This window comes from Cydia amplana, chromosome 12, assembly GCF_948474715.1.
Source record: "Cydia amplana chromosome 12, ilCydAmpl1.1, whole genome shotgun sequence".
NCBI classification, from domain to species: Eukaryota; Metazoa; Arthropoda; class Insecta; order Lepidoptera; family Tortricidae; genus Cydia; species Cydia amplana.
Genome location: NC_086080.1, coordinates 3,881,456 through 3,897,481, shown reverse-complemented (window position 1 = coordinate 3,897,481; position 16,026 = coordinate 3,881,456). Strand labels below are relative to the sequence as shown.

Below are 16,026 nucleotides of genomic sequence, written 5' to 3'. Positions count from 1 at the left end.
ACAAACTGTACATAAGTCATTTGTTTTTTTTTTTATTCAAAGATTTACTTGTTCAAAGAGATGTTGAAATCAATCAATCAATCGTTTATTGATAACAAGCGTTACACGTTATTTAACTTTTTCTGATTAGCACACTTTTTATACCAAGACACATTAAACATTTTATATAATTGTTAGTTTACCTAGTCAAGTAATGATGAATTTAAAGTGAACAATAATTAAAATCTGCAAAAAACCTAGTAATGGTACCTACATTACGTATGTTTCATACAAAATATTGTATAGGTAGCTAATTTTACTTGCATATTTCTACATATTTCATGCCTGTCTACATATTCCACATATTTTTTTTATTACGTATTTCTAGTGCAAAAATCCAGTTATCAACTAACATCACATGTGCAAAAAGTGTGAGGAATCAATTGTTCATCCTTAAGCGAATGCGTGCGAGCGAGACACTGTACAAAATGGTTTGAATATAGAATTTTATTATTTGCCAACGAATGGTGGCCAGGGGCAAAGCACTCTACACCTTCAAAATCTTCAAATACAGTTCAACGTATAGATAGTCTGATAAAGTTTAATTACCTAAGCTCATCATTATCTGATACGCAAGCTCTGTGGCATTAGGGCTACACGGTGCGAGAACTCGCATGCGAGAGTCATTACATTGCGTTATTTGATCGGTCGGCTGAATTGTTGTAACCTCAATGGTCCGCAATGTAACTAAAATCGCATGCGAGTTCGCGCGCCGTCTAAATAAGCCCTTCTTCTCTTATTTACGATACAAACAATTTACGAGTTTAACTATGCCTGTTTGATGTCAACAGAAGGGAAATCCATAGCTTTGAAAGTAGTACTTAGGTACTTACTCCACGTAAACACAGTCTGAAAGTACCAAGACATTACTCCAAAATCACAGTACCTAACGTGTTTTAACCTTAATGAAACGGTTAGCAAACGTATTACGGTCTAAAAGCGGACATTTTAAAATCATAACATAATTAATGACAGCTCAAAACCTAATCTCCAATAAAAACGCCAACGAAACATTTTTGCAATTACGCTCCGAAAGCATACATTTTCGAATTAAAACATAATCAAGGGCCCAGTTATAAATCGGAATTTTGCAAGCTAACATAATTATGCTCAAGTATAATCATTTAATCGATGTAATATATCAACGAAAAATGCTATAACCCGAAAAAATCCGCTTTTTAGACGTTTCGGTTTCGCAGTCTAATCGTCGGGCCAAATAAAGGGTTGCGCGTTTGGAAATTTAATGAAATATTTGATTTATAACCACCGAGAACATCAGGTAGCTTATTATAAGAATATATCATTAAACATTACGTATATAATTAAAGGCGCGCTTAGCCCGAAGCTACCCCAATTTAAACTGGGCATTATAATTTTAATAAAATTGCCGGCCGGCCGCAAACAATAAAAAAAGGAGAAAATTATAACACATCTGATTGATGTATTATTTGGTAATTTATTGGTTGTAATTACATCGTGTAATAATGGTGGATAATACGAGCGGAGCGGTAGATTTATTAGTATTTATTAAAGTATGAATTATTGTATAATTACTGGGATAGAGCTTCCAAACTAAACAGAGTGGTTGTTTTAGGTTCCGATTTATGGGCTGGTTCTCGAAACGTCTAATCGGGCTCTGTTCGGCGCCAGCCACTGTATCGGCTATAAAATGCATAGTTAATGTCTTATACGATATGCAAATTGTTTTATGAAATGTTTAAGTCTTAGAGGTAGTTAGATATACGACAGGTGAACTAAAGACCCGAAGGAAATAGCCCATTCAAATTTTAAAACAACAAAAGGATAGTTTACAAACTTTACAACTTACAACCAAGTAAGCCAATCAAATAAGATCCTAAAAAAGTGTTTTGCGGAATTAATTTCCAGTATTTATTATTATTATTGGGGGTGTTGTGGGCCTTTGGATGCCACTTCGACCAAGCTGTGATCTATTGTGACGGCCCTTTAAAGTTCACTACTAATGCCCGTTGAATCCAGGAAATTCCAGATTCTTTGGACCGTAATGCTCAGTACCTCATAGGGTTCCAGTATGTGTCACCCTAGGTAGGTACTTCTTTTGGACGTTAGTGGTCCGCAGGAACAGAGAATGTGCATAGCACTCTCCTCTGACTCCTGGCAGAACCTGCATGTCGCATCTTGTTTTTTCCCTATTTGGAACATGTGTTTGTTCAACTTGCAGTGTCTAGTCAAAATAAAGAAGCTCCTTAACAGTTTTGCTGTTCTTTATTCTTTATTATTCTTTATTCTTGAAGTTGAACCCTTTGATTAGAGCTTTCGAGTGTTCTTGTCCTTTGACGAACTTCCACCAATCGATTGCTCTCGTTTTCTCTATGTTGTTGAGCAGAGAATATGCGTCCCGTTTTGTAATTTCCAGTAAGCTGAAAATCGTTTTAATACCTTCATTTGAAGGATCAAAATGCGTGTAATCCGAGTTTGCGCAATCCCAAAAGGTTAAATGTGTTTTTTTTGTAGGCAAATTTTTTTGGTTTGCAAACTTTATTTTAATTATTATGACCGATTCGACTTTCAGACTAAAAATAATGAAGGAAAGTTATGTTTTTTTTTTGTATTTTTCATCGATACGGTTACTGCACTCATTATGATATTTTAAAGTGAGTGAATAACATCGTTATTTCTTACAATGTGTTGACTTACGGTTAATATGTGAAAGAATACATTTCGAAAATACACAAACTTACTTTTCCATCCCATTGATCCTATTCCGACTAATATACTATCTCGTTACTGTAACTAAGTACCTTTTCCATTCACTATAATACCAAGTTAACGGCACCATACACCAATGTTAATCCCATAATAGTCAATGAACATTTACACTAAATCGTAACGGCCTAAAAATTACTAAAACAACAAAAACACTTCATTATTAATAGTTTTATAACCCTTAAGTACCATAGAGATTATACCACAGATACATACACTATACAGATATAAGAATCGTCAGATAATTCACAGATGCAGGCCCATAATTATGTATCTCATAATTTATGCATCGAAGTTATTATTATGTTAAACATGTGTGTGGCTTTCTCGGTGTCTAGTTTTAAAGGCGTTTAACACGGTTTTTCCTTTTTGTTGCTTTAGGGTAGATTGTTAATAATTGTACGGCAATTGTTATATATAAATTAGCAGCGATCGGAGAAAAATGGGTCATTGGAAGTCCTAATTGCGTGGCGCCCTTATTCCCAGTAGTTACCACCAATTCGGTTTGGTGGTAACAAATTGGTGGTAAATAGTGAGAATAATCCCCTATATGCGCGCGGGTTGTTCCTCAATGACATCAGGGGGCCTAGCCAAGATGACAATCGATGAGAGAAAACGCCAATCGCAACTTTTATTAAACAATGTATGGAACAGTCACATGACTTTTCGTGTCATCTGTCATCCCCATACATTTTGGCACTTACCAGGCTACTCAGGGACTGTCAACATTTTTGCAACGATTAACATGTAGTTAGTAATAAAAAGCGTTCTACCTTGGCACTTACCGGAGCCACTAACGAAGAGGAAGGCCCTGTGGAGGTAGGACGTCTTTAGGTAGGGGTAAAACTTGTTGGCCTGCTCGGGACTGCCGGCGACTGTTGGCAATGTAATTAGTGATGAAAAGCGTTCTACCTTGGCACTTACCGGAGCCACTGGCGAAGAGGAAGTCCCTGTGGAGGGAGGACGTCTTCAGGTAGGGGTAAAACAGCTTGCTGGCCTGTTCGGGACTGCCGCACCGACTGTTGACAATTTACAGAAATAAATTTTAGTAAGTTTTTTGGCAAACAAATCATTTTTGATACAAGAGACTGAAATACGCCAGAATGACAATAACTAGTATTTTGGATTTAGCTAAAATAGCAGGGCAATAATAGTATCAACAAATTCACCCGTCTGTCTGTGTCGTCACAGCTAAAATACACAGTATGTAAATCAATGAAATTTTAACTGCAGATGTATTTTGTGCGCTACTATTTTTCTATTAAAATCGTACAAAAATATGTTTAGGGATATGTATACAAATTATGATAGACATATGTAACTATTTTCAAAGACCTACCAAATTGTGTCGCATCATTAAATAGGCCATACAAAAATATAGAATTTGATGCTACAATTTTCTTAAGAACATAAAATTATGTGACCAGTTACAAAATATTGAAGTCGAAATGGCGATTCTTTTTATCACTACATAGTATAAAACAAAGTCGCTTCCTGCTGTCTGTCTGTCTGTCTGTATGCTTAGATCTTTAAAACTACGCAACGGATTTTGATGCGGTTTTTTTTTAATAGATAGAGTGATTCAAGAGGAAGGTTTATGTATAATTTGTTAACCCGTGCGAAGCCGGGGCGGGTCGCTAGTATTAAATACTTTAAAAATACCGAATCCCAGCTCATTCGTGGAAAAGCCTTTTTAATCTTGTTGCAATAATAGTTTGGCTTTTGATTGAAACGGAGTGTTTTATAAGTAATACAATTTTAAAAATTACTACGGAGAATATCATTGTCTGGTTATACTAATACATTAAGTATTTAAAAGTAAGTATTATTGGTACCATTTAAAACATGTTGGTTTTTTGTTTAATTACCTAATTCCTACCAACCGAATATTTGTACCGATAACCCATATTATAATAATCCCATCTTTAACTAATATTTGTAGTTTAACTAATATTTTATATTAAGTGGCCTGTAAGTTATCGTGTAAAATAAAAAGGTTTTCTTTTCCTCACATACTTTCCTGTATATCGAAAACAAATTTATTAAGTTGTGTTAAAATATAATTGTTCCCTGAAGAAAACTAAACGCATGAATAAGTATGCCACAAACTTCGAAACCTCTTATTCAATGCTTGAATGCAGAATGAAACGTAAAACGGAACGTCAGACATCTTTCCCCCGTTCAGAAAGGCGGGGTTTTTCCACGTGACCACCACGTGCGTGGAACGAACCGGCGAACTTTCCTTCTGCGCCAACTTATCTGTGGCGCAGATCAAGCGAATGTAGACTCTTTGCGGGTGCAGTAAGACTCCACGGCGTGTTTTCTATAAGTTTGTGTTTTCGTAAGATATTCCTTTTTGAAATTCGTTTCGATGCGTTTTGTTTTTGTTTTTGGTGAAGAAGTTTAAGGTTATGTTCTGATTTTGTAAATGAATATTTAGAATATTGTATAAAAAGTAAAAGTGAGAATCCATTGTAAAGTAATAAGTAGATAACAAATTAACTGTTTTCAGATAAGCAAGTAGGTACTTATTTGTTTCATGTATGAGTACCTATATTTTCTCACTAATTCTCACCCATTTCTACACCAGACTCAAAAGCACAAGTTAAACAAAATTCCCTTCGTTTTGTGCATATTGATGAGAACGATTTATAAAGTAATATCTGGGTGACCGAGCTTCGCTCGGAAAACATATAAAAACTCAAAAATGTGCGTTTTCCCAGAGATAAGACCTAGCTAGATCGATTTTTCGCCCCCGAAAACCCCCGTATAGCAAATTTCATCCAAATCGTTAGAGCCGTTTCCGAGATCGCCGAAATATATATATACCTACCTATATAAATAAATAAATAAACAAGAATTGCTCGTTTAAAGGTATAAGATAGACAGATAATTATTTTTCTCAAAAATGGACGGCAAAGTCGACGTTGCCGGTTAAAAAATAGGTCGCGAAGTGCGTATATAGTTTATGGTCATTCAAAAAATTAAAAAGTTAAAAACATTGCAGTCTCGATTTCGGGACTGCAATGTCGCATACAAATTCCATTATTTAACGAGTTCCAAACTTTTTAAAACTTCAAATGGCCATATCAAATTAAGGCATAGGTCCCTTAAACAGCCAAACAGATGATCAGCACTTATTATTATAAAGCCTATAACAGACTATCGCACCGCACCGCGACCTTGGAGCGTCGCACCCATAAGTGAGAGCGAGAAACAGATATCTCTTTCTCGCTCTCACTTATGGGTGCGACGCTCCAAGGTCGCGGTGCGGTGCGATAGTCTGTTACAGGCTTAATGTTGGTACCGCGACTATTTAGGTGTCTCAAATAGGTTGGCGTATTTTCAGCAGAATAATACACTTCTTTTTTTTTTAAAGGCGGCAAGCTAATTTTTTTAATGGTTGTATTTTTTTCTGTGAAAATTAATGGAAAATTAGAACGTTGCTTCTGTAAGTTCTGTAAAATATTTCTATTTCTTGCACCATTTTTGAGAAAAGCACTATATATGACTCGGCTGGAAGGCTACTTGCTGGCTTCGGATTCAATTAAACGGACTCCCAAGGTCGTCCGTTTAAAACGAATCCTCAGCCTGCAAGTAGCTACTTCCGAACCTCGACAATAATGTACTAATATTTGACGATAAAATAAACCTTCACGTCTTTCATAACACCAAATACTTAAATAAAACTTAATCAAACTTCCTTGACCTTGAGAAAGTTGTTCCTTTTTCAAATCTGTTTCGGCGGTTTGTATTTTGTTTTCTCTCGTTTTGATGTGAATGTGTTCTTTTTTTCCGACAACAGACATATTAATCTATTTGAATACAATACAATACAATATTACAATACAATAGGGTAATTGTGTCAGATACCGTCCAATTATAGGAGATGTCTACTTTGAAATGCTAAAAAAAAATATTTAAGTAGTCTTACTTAAATGTGCTATATTTGTTTGTATTGCTCATATTGTCTATTTTAGGTTAATATTACGTGACCTTAAATAATATTTACGGTTTATTTTATAAAAAATATATTTTGAAAAAGTAGGGTTATTTCAGTTTCCGTCCGCCTGTGAGCTACTTTTCGTCCACGTATGAGTCAGTTTTCGTCCACTGTATGAAAAAGTACTGTAGGGTGCATTATTGCATTGAAAATCAATTATACCTATCTTTATTTTTTGTTTTTATGTTATATAGATAATTCTTAGTTAGTTACTAGCTTCTGCCCGTGACTTCGACCGCGTAGAATGGTTATTTTCGTGATAAATATTTATATATATTTCCTTCCTCAGGACTCAGACCGACAAACAGTGTTACATTCGCATTTATAATATATAATATCAATATAATAAGGAATCATTTATTTTTAAGCTATGTACGTTACTAGTACCGACTTAGTTTTGTTTTGCATATGCGACAAAAAAATCGCAGCGATTTTAAAATTGTGATTTGTCACATTTTTCCGCGACTGCTCGCGACGCCATTGTCACAAAGTGAATTGCAGCATACGGAGTTGTATGGCCCCGCGCGCACTGCGATAATAAAATCGCACCCCGGACCTCAGTCGGCATTTCGCTCTCCAAGAGTCAACATATCGGAACCTGCTTCTCCAATGGAGTCACAAGATGAGACGCTAGATGTTGACCGTTTAATTATAGAAATAGAAGGAGATCACCTTTGTGGTATAAATACTCAGCCATACAGCGATTGCATATTGTTTCACGCCTGGCGACTGGTACGAAATCCATGTCGAGAATGAACAAATCATCGACTTTTCATCGCAGTGCGCGCAGTGAATTTTCTGCGATAAATTACAGCGCGATTCTAAAATCGTCTCGCAAAAATTAAAATCGTGGTGCGCGCTTGGCCTTACAGACGCCCGGACCGTGACTTTGCGGTCCGGCGCACGTTCGATCGTGTGTAAGGTGATCCGCCGTATGTACGTCCATTAAAGCCGTGTAACAGACAACCGCACCCATGAGTGAGAGCGAGAAAGAGATGGCTTTTAAGGACGCAGTTTTATAAAGCCCCACATTCACACTCCTACCGTGTAGGCCGCCTCGTAGTCCGCCTCGTTGGGTAGGATTGTGTATGGGGGTTGTGGACTACGAGCCGTCCTACAAACGGCTAAACGGTAGGACGGCTCGTAGTCTACAACCCCCATACACAATCCTACCCAACGAGGCGGACTACGAGGCGGCCTACAAGGTAGGAGTGTGAATACGGGGCTTAAGTGAGAGCGAAAAACAGATACTTATTAAACCAGCATCCACACGGCCTGGTACAGCTATCAGTTCATGCTGTAGGATATAGAGCGAGATAGGGAGACAATTATATGTCTCATTCTTGCAGGACTATTTTGTAACATCGTGTAAATACTGCTTAATAATCATAGACATTTCAATTATTTTAAAGCCCGCTCCACACTCGTGCGCGAGATATTAAGGAGGGAAAATCGTAAGATTTGACATTTTTTATATTAAGATTCGAGTAATGCTTGATGCTTAAATAATTAATTGCCTATTTTAACTTATTTCCTCGCATATTTGGGGCAAACCACTATGCTCCGGTGGGAATAGCAATTCGTGGAATCGTCTCATTGTCGGACTCAGTTCAATTCTTTCATTTCGTCGAACAAAATCGAAACTCATCCACGAATTGCTATTTTCGCCCTCAGTAATCATGTAATAATAAATCTCGTCTACACCACTCATAGTACATGGACGGAAACTGAAACAATATTTAAAGCTATTTTTAGTTTTCGACCACGTATTTTAAACATGATTTTAATCAAGCAACACTGACAAAATCGTGGACGAAAACTAAAATGTATAATCTTATAAGCAAGAAACATCATTTTAAGAGAAAATATATAGTAGTTTATAAGTCTTTTGAAGTAAAACGATCATAACAAATACTCACCTAGCTGTTCCAGTTACCGTCCGTGTGGTCGGAAACTAAATATTTTTCAAAATTAGTATGTCAGTACTCGTCCACTAAATTTATCAAAGATTATTATGAAAAAACTATAAAAAACACTTAAAATTGCGTTTACTATACTTTTAAGTTGCAGTATGTGCCAATAACGTAACTTAAACTAGTTAAATTAATTAATAAACTTACCGTGAACATTTGCCGCCAACACTTTTTTTTTCTTGCAAAATGACGTTTTCAAGCTCTGGATGCAATGCCGCCACTTACATAATTTTTTTTAAAGCCGCTATTTGTCAAATAACACTTTTATTTTGGTAAAAATATTGCTTAGACATTATGGATTGCAACAAATCCAAACATGTGTGAGAAGGCTTGTTTATATTCAAATTTTCCGCAATTCTTTGTAGCAACTCCGCCAAGTGGACGGAAACAGGCACTGGACGGCAAACAGACACAATTACCCTATATATATATTTGGTACAATATTAATATAATGTTACCTATCCTTAATTTAACTTAATATTATTTCACACGAGTGTTTTTGGTTTAGTAATAAAAAGACTTAAATTGTTTAATCATAAACTTTTGAGTCGGTATCTTTTAGATATCAAAATGCATGTGAAAGGGTATTGCATTGCACAGCACAGACTTTAAACATTATAAGTTATAACGGGTAATTAAGCAACTTAAGATTCATCATTTTAATTACGAATTTCGTTTCGAACATCAAAATGAAACTTTTACGAGCCGTAGCTGATCAGCGATCATAAAAATTGATTATTGAATTCACCCATTTCGAAGATATCAATAAAAACGTACTTTTACGAAACAATAGCCTAAACCGTAGCGCAATCAACATATCAACTATACACCGTATCTAGAAAGTTCTTAATTGAACTAATGAGAAGTAATTACAATTTATATTGCCGCCATAATGATTACGATGCCTTAAAATAATAAAAGCAATTAGACATTGATGGGCGCAGCTAAGTCTGTACACTTGTCTCTTTCCCGCTTGTTTAGATGGATCGTGAGTGAGTGATGCGGGAGATAAAGCCTGATTAGATGTAATTGTTTGGACGGTTATAAAAGTTGTCAGATCCCGTGTATGTCGTAAAATGGCGAGATGTTCAATTTGAATCTCGAGCGATGGAACACAGATGGAACACAACACTCTTTAATTATTGCTTTGTATTCGTTGAGGTGACATCAGTGGCGATGTTTAGATGTTTAATTTTGAGTAATTAATAGCGCGATTAACATGGAATGTAGCATTTAATAAGCCTGGCGCGTATCTTTATTAACGATTTGCTTCTATGATTGAACTCAATTCACGTAAGGCTACTTAGAACACCTAAAAGGAAAGGGTCAAACACATTTTGGGAAAAGCCCCCGTCTGTGTACAAAACAACAATACACACAGACATTCGAGTTCATCTCTTTAAGGAAACATATTAATGATCATTCGTTATATTGATGATTCACTTCGTCAGTCTAAGATATAGGTAGGTACGTATATGTGTTAAAACAAGAGCGTAACCATAGATTAGTATATGTTATTACTGTAAAGCGTAACTGCATTTGTATGGAGAACCGAGCTTGCTAGGGACTCTTAAACTCTACCTGCCAAGAGACCTATAAAAAGGTATTCCGTTTCATTATAATTTGAATCTTTAAATTTGACTTTATTTTATTCTTCAAAAAAATATAGGTAGGTAATATTGGTTATTTCCGTAAATGTATTACAGTACAGTAGTTTATTTTTAACTCTAGTTTTTAATTTTAGATTGTAATTTTTTCTTTAACGTTTGATGTAATCACTTAAAGTAATAAATACATGAATATATTGTGTCAAAGTAAGAAAATCAATTTTAAAGATACACACCTACAAATACAACGTTTGTATTATATCGTTGTTCACTAGGTTTTAACTACGGTTTTCCAATAATGTTGATATAATAAACTAAAAGCATAAGGCATGTATCTAGTATTAAACTGGATTGGGCATGAGTGGTGGGGATAACTGACAGAACGGGATAGTCTTATGTATCTTTCAGTAGGAGTAGCAGCGAAAGCGCTATTATTGTTTGTCCTTGTCACAGTCTCACATTTTTTTTATTCCCCACCATAAATTAGTATGGATTATGGTGGGCAACAAATAAATTCGACCAATCATAGCGTCGCATTGCGTATGTTTTGTCCCTCACGGGGGCACGCGTAGACCACTTCTATAGGATGCTACCTTCTATGGCATAAGGTAAGAATTGATTTCCCCTTAACATATACTTGGTCAACCAGATCTTGACAGTAGAAAAAGGCGGCAAATTTGTAAAATGTAGGCGCGAAGGTATCGTCCCATAGAAAATTTGAATTTCGCGCCTTTTTTTACTGACAAGATTTGGTTGACCATCTATACATAAAAATCTGTATGATTAATCATTAACTATGTCTGATTGTCATCAATTAAAATGACTGATTCATACCAATGAGCCGAGATAGCAGTGAGTCACGAGGTACCTACATATTTCGAACATGTGATTATGGTTATTCAGTTTACAATGATGTGAATTTGATATGGGTTGGGATAACTTCGAAAGTGGGGTAATTTTGAAAATGGTAAATATCTGTAAAACTAGAAGCACTTCATAGTAGACATGCCCCGAATAGTGGTTTCGGCCGAATACCGAATATTCGGCCTCTCTCGGCCGAAGCGCCGAATATTCGGCCTCTCGGCCGAAGCGCCGAATATTCGGTATATAACATTTGTACATTTCGAGTTTCGAGTCACATTTATTATGAAAACTGTTCGCCAACAAGGCACAACGTTTGCTAAGATTTAATTTGTGTTACTCAGAACTAGTGAATGTACTCAGAGTCAATAGGTACATATAAAATTGAACCCATGATAAAAATAAAATTATTAGTAACCAACAAATGCTAAAAAAAACAGTCTTCGTATTTAACAACTTTTAAGAAAGCATTTTAAACATTAAATTTATTGGTCTGCGGTTATTTTTATTGTGTAATTTAGCTTTCTAGTGAGTAGGTGCAAGGTGTAAGCTATATTCGCCGAATAGTAGGCAACATTCGGCCGAATACCGAATATTCGGCAAAGTGGGTTTAGGCAGCACTTATGCTACTGCAACGCTTACCAAGGCATCATGCGTAGTTGTTACAATAGAAAGTGTTTCTAGTTTAGTAGATATAGCTGGTCAACCAAATCTTGTCAGTAAAAAAAGGCGCGAAATTCATATTTTCTATGGGACGATATCCCTTCGCGCCTACATTTTTAGGGTTCCGTAGCCAAATGGCAAAAAACGGAACCCTTATAGATTCGTCATGTCTGTCTGTCTGTCTGTCTGTCCGTCTGTCCGTCTGTCCGTCTGTCCGTCTGTCTGTCCGTCCGTATGTCACAGCCACTTTTCTCCGAAACTATAAGAACTATACTGTTGAAACTTGGTAAGTAGATGTATTCTGTGAACCGCATTAAGATTTTCACACAAAAATAGAAAAAAAACAATAAATTTTTGGGGTTCCCCATACTTCAAACTGAAACTCAAAAAATTTTTTTTCATCAAACCCATACGTGTGGGGTATCTATGGATAGGTCTTCAAAAATGATATTGAGGTTTCTAATATAATTTTTTTCTAAACTGAATAGTTTGCGCGAGAGACACTTCCAAAGTGGTAAAATGTGTGTCCCCCCCCCCACCCCTGTAACTTCTAAAATAAGAGAATGATAAAACTTAAAAAAATATATGATGTACATTACCATGTAAACTTCCACCGAAAATTGGTTTGAACGAGATCTAGTAAGTAGTTTTTTTTTATACGTCATAAATCGCCTAAATACGGAACCCTTCATGGGCGAGTCCGACTCGCACTTGGCCGCTTTTTCAAATTTGCCGCCTTTTTCTACTGTCAAGATCTGGTTGACCAAGTATATTTGCCGTTTTTAGGGTTCCGTAGCCAAATCGCAAAAAACGGAACCCTTATAGATTCGTCATGTCTGTCTGTCTGTCTGTCCGTCTGTCCGTCTGTCTGTCCGTCCGTATGTCACAGCACTAAATTAATTGAAAAACTAGCTTATTTAAAAATCTAAATTTTCTCGCTGTATTGCAATGCCGATACGTTGTTAATTATAGGTCAACCAGGATCTATTGAGGGTGCGCCATGTTGCGGAATTTCACTGGAACTAATTTTTTAATACTACACTGAATTGTCACCCTATACATGAGAATAACAGCGCCCTCTTGACAATTATCATATATTACTGGTCAGGCTATATGTATGTATATTATTTAAATGGAAAACCATGACGTTACGTATTAACCCTTTCCTCTTAACTTACCTATATCGGAAGCACATATAGCTATTATATCTATCCTATATGCACCCTCGAGGGCATTGGGCTACTGGGGGTGCACTGAGGAGGGTGACCAAGTGTGCCTTTTGCCGAACAATGATCTGGGCTGTTTGAAACTAACCCTAAGCTGAATTAGAGGTTGTCATATTAATTTTATATTTCCTTTTAATCCGGTGAAAATTCCGTCAGAACTATAGTCCAGTGCTATAACTATGGTCCACTAGTTCAATAAAAGTACTTACTAATATACTTTTTGGTTTTGTCTGGATATTTTATGCCATTTTCATTTTGCCTCAGATTTGCGTTAGTAATAGATGATAATACTATTGATTCTGTGGTAATAGTCACACCTATACTGAGAATTCGTTTTGAACAATAGTTGGGAGATTTTGGACTATAATTAGGTGGTTTTACGGTAGTTTTTACTTTTGAACTTAATATATGCTCCTAAGTTTAGATATACATTGGGTGACTGCTATAGTAATTGGCCACTACATAGTTATTGGCCACTACATAGTAATTGGCCACTCTTAACAATAAGGCTTCAATTGGCTTGTTTCTTTCTGATTTGTTAGGAGTGGCCAATTACTATGTAGTGGCCACTCTATAGCAATCACCCTAGGAATATATGTTTTTATAAAAGATAATGCTCCCTCTACTATGATGTTTTATGCATCATTTTATAAGAAAAAATGCAGGTTTTACTAAAGTTATAGTAGAATTTCAATTATAATAAAATGAAGTAAGTAGGTAGTTTGTTTCACGAGGTCCCTAAATGAATTATTCATCGACATTTATCGATTATCACATAATTGCTAAATCAATTAACTATTAATTAAAGACAGTTAGAGCATAAATAACTATTCTTATTTAATGTCTCGAGCTAGCTTCATAATTTTAGAATTATAACCTCTTGCCGCCCGGAAGCCTATAAAAAGGCCGCACGGCTCATTGTATTATGAATCTTTATTTTGACCTATTAAAATTGCATTTGTCTTGGCATGTTTTGAATCTTTGGCGGCTAGATGTCATATACGAAGGATAAAATAAGAAAGGGACCGAGGTTGGATTTGAACCCACGTGGGGTCGAGTGGTATGGGTGTTGTGGCGTTAGACAAAAAGCGTTAGTTTAAATCCGATATCGATCACTGTGGCTTCTGTTAAATTTTTAGTTATTTTTTATTTTTTTCATCTCTTTGATTTCAATTCATCAAATTAAGTATGAAACACGTACTAATCACAACTACTACTAAGATACAAAGACAATGCACTATACCTACACCTATACCCAAAATGCGTTGACCAAATTTTTTTTGAATGATTTACTTTCACGTCTTTTGCAAAATTTTATTTATAATTAAAACTACAATCATTTAATTGAAACAAAACATATTCCGTTCAAAATATTCTCCTTTGGCTTTGATAAACAAACGCCAAGTTTCGTTAAAATTATCAATAATTTGCACATTAGAACAATTTTTACAAGATATTTTTGGGACATACTGTAGCTATACTTACACACGCACACGTGCTCGTTCGGAAACACCCGAAACCCCTCGCTTCGAAAGAAAATTGATACGCAAACAAAAAAAGTTCAGCAAAAAGTTTTCCCGCGTGCAAAAAGTAAAAAAAATACCTACAGAAAATGCAACACAAGTATTTGAACCAATCAGCTGGTTGTTGGCTCGACGCTCCGCCCAACGGCTACTTTCCTCTTTCGCACCTCAAAAATATAATAAACCATTTCGCGAAAGTTAATACATTATTTTCGTCATATATTAAGTCGACGAATTATCAGGATACACCCCTAATTAAGTACACGAGCGTTTTCTCTGAATAATTCTACCAATCAACACACATTCGATATTCGAATTTACATTACATTTTCCAACGGTTTTTGAATGTGCGGGTGTTTTATATAAGGCATTCAATCAAAACAGTCCTTATAAGGAGTTTTTCATGCGCTGTATTCATGAAAGTCTAAAAGTTTCGAAAGTTTTCCAACTTGAAAAAGTTCTACACTACGAAAGCTTAACTTAGTTTTGATAACAACACTTACAATATTCCAAGAGTTTGCAGTTTAGACGAAAGGCTGTTTTCGTAGCAGTCGCTAATTGCCCGGCGGTCGCTAATACATCACTTTATAGCGTCTCAGGCCAATAGCGACTATTAATTCACTGCAATACTTCCAACTTGTCTTCAAAGGCAACAAATCAATCCATGCACTGCGGCGCACCAATAAAAAACCCAGTCAGTTTTAAAAAGTTTAAATTCAGAAGACGCGCGGAATGTTTTTTTTTTTATACGGGTGTCAAACGCGCGAACGCAAACACGGCCGGCCACGTCAGTCGGCTGACGTTCACTACGCGAGTCGGCGTAAGTCGAGAAGAAGGCAGCGGTCTCTCGGCCGACCCGCCTTTTGTTCGTCTCGCTCTCGCGCCATGCCCGCCCGCACAGTTTTTACGGTTTAACCAACTCAATTCAATTCAACTCAACTCAATTGTCGTGGCGCAAATGCCTTCGTAGTGGACGCTAGAGTGAGACGTACAGTCTACAACAAACAACTTTTTAATAACGCTAATCAGTCGTTTCCTTTGCGTAAGAAACTTACGCATTGCATTTTCTTGGGTGAGTGCGGTCAATATTTACGTTTGGATGCGTTTCGATCAAGAATATGCGTCCGGGAAAGCGGAATAGAGCCTTAATCTTGGTTGAAGACGCAGCAGTGGGCACGGGTGGGGCGTCTCGCTCGCGCCACTATCGTCCGGTGGCGTTTATGCGTGCGCGCGAGCGAGAAATCCGTGCTTCGAGAGGCGTTACCGTTTCCCTCGGCTCAGCCGCTGGGTGTGTAAAGTTTTAGACCGAAACATGTAAAAATGCATCTTGAAAAAAAGTTATGTATTAAAAAAAAGAAGCTTAGTGCGCGGTGGGGGGACATTACT

At 36.5% G+C, this 16,026-nt stretch overlaps 1 protein-coding gene across 5 annotated transcripts in view; it reads right to left on the bottom strand.

The window, feature by feature from the left end:
* The window catches only part of LOC134652814 (POU domain, class 6, transcription factor 2), a 202,918-nt gene extending 187,391 nt beyond the window's left edge, over positions 1 to 15,527 (bottom strand). For 2 of the 5 annotated variants that reach the window (XM_063507989.1, XM_063507990.1), the window contains exons 1-2: positions 15,144 to 15,521; positions 3,709 to 3,803 (exon numbers count right to left, since the gene is read on the bottom strand). The gene's annotated coding sequence lies outside the window, so the exon portion shown is untranslated. Of the gene's footprint in view, positions 1 to 3,696; positions 3,804 to 15,143 lie in introns of all 5 variants that reach the window. The other 3 variants (XM_063507987.1, XM_063507988.1, XM_063507991.1) reach the window with 3 other exon arrangements.
* Between the last annotated feature and the right edge of the window lie 499 nt (positions 15,528 to 16,026).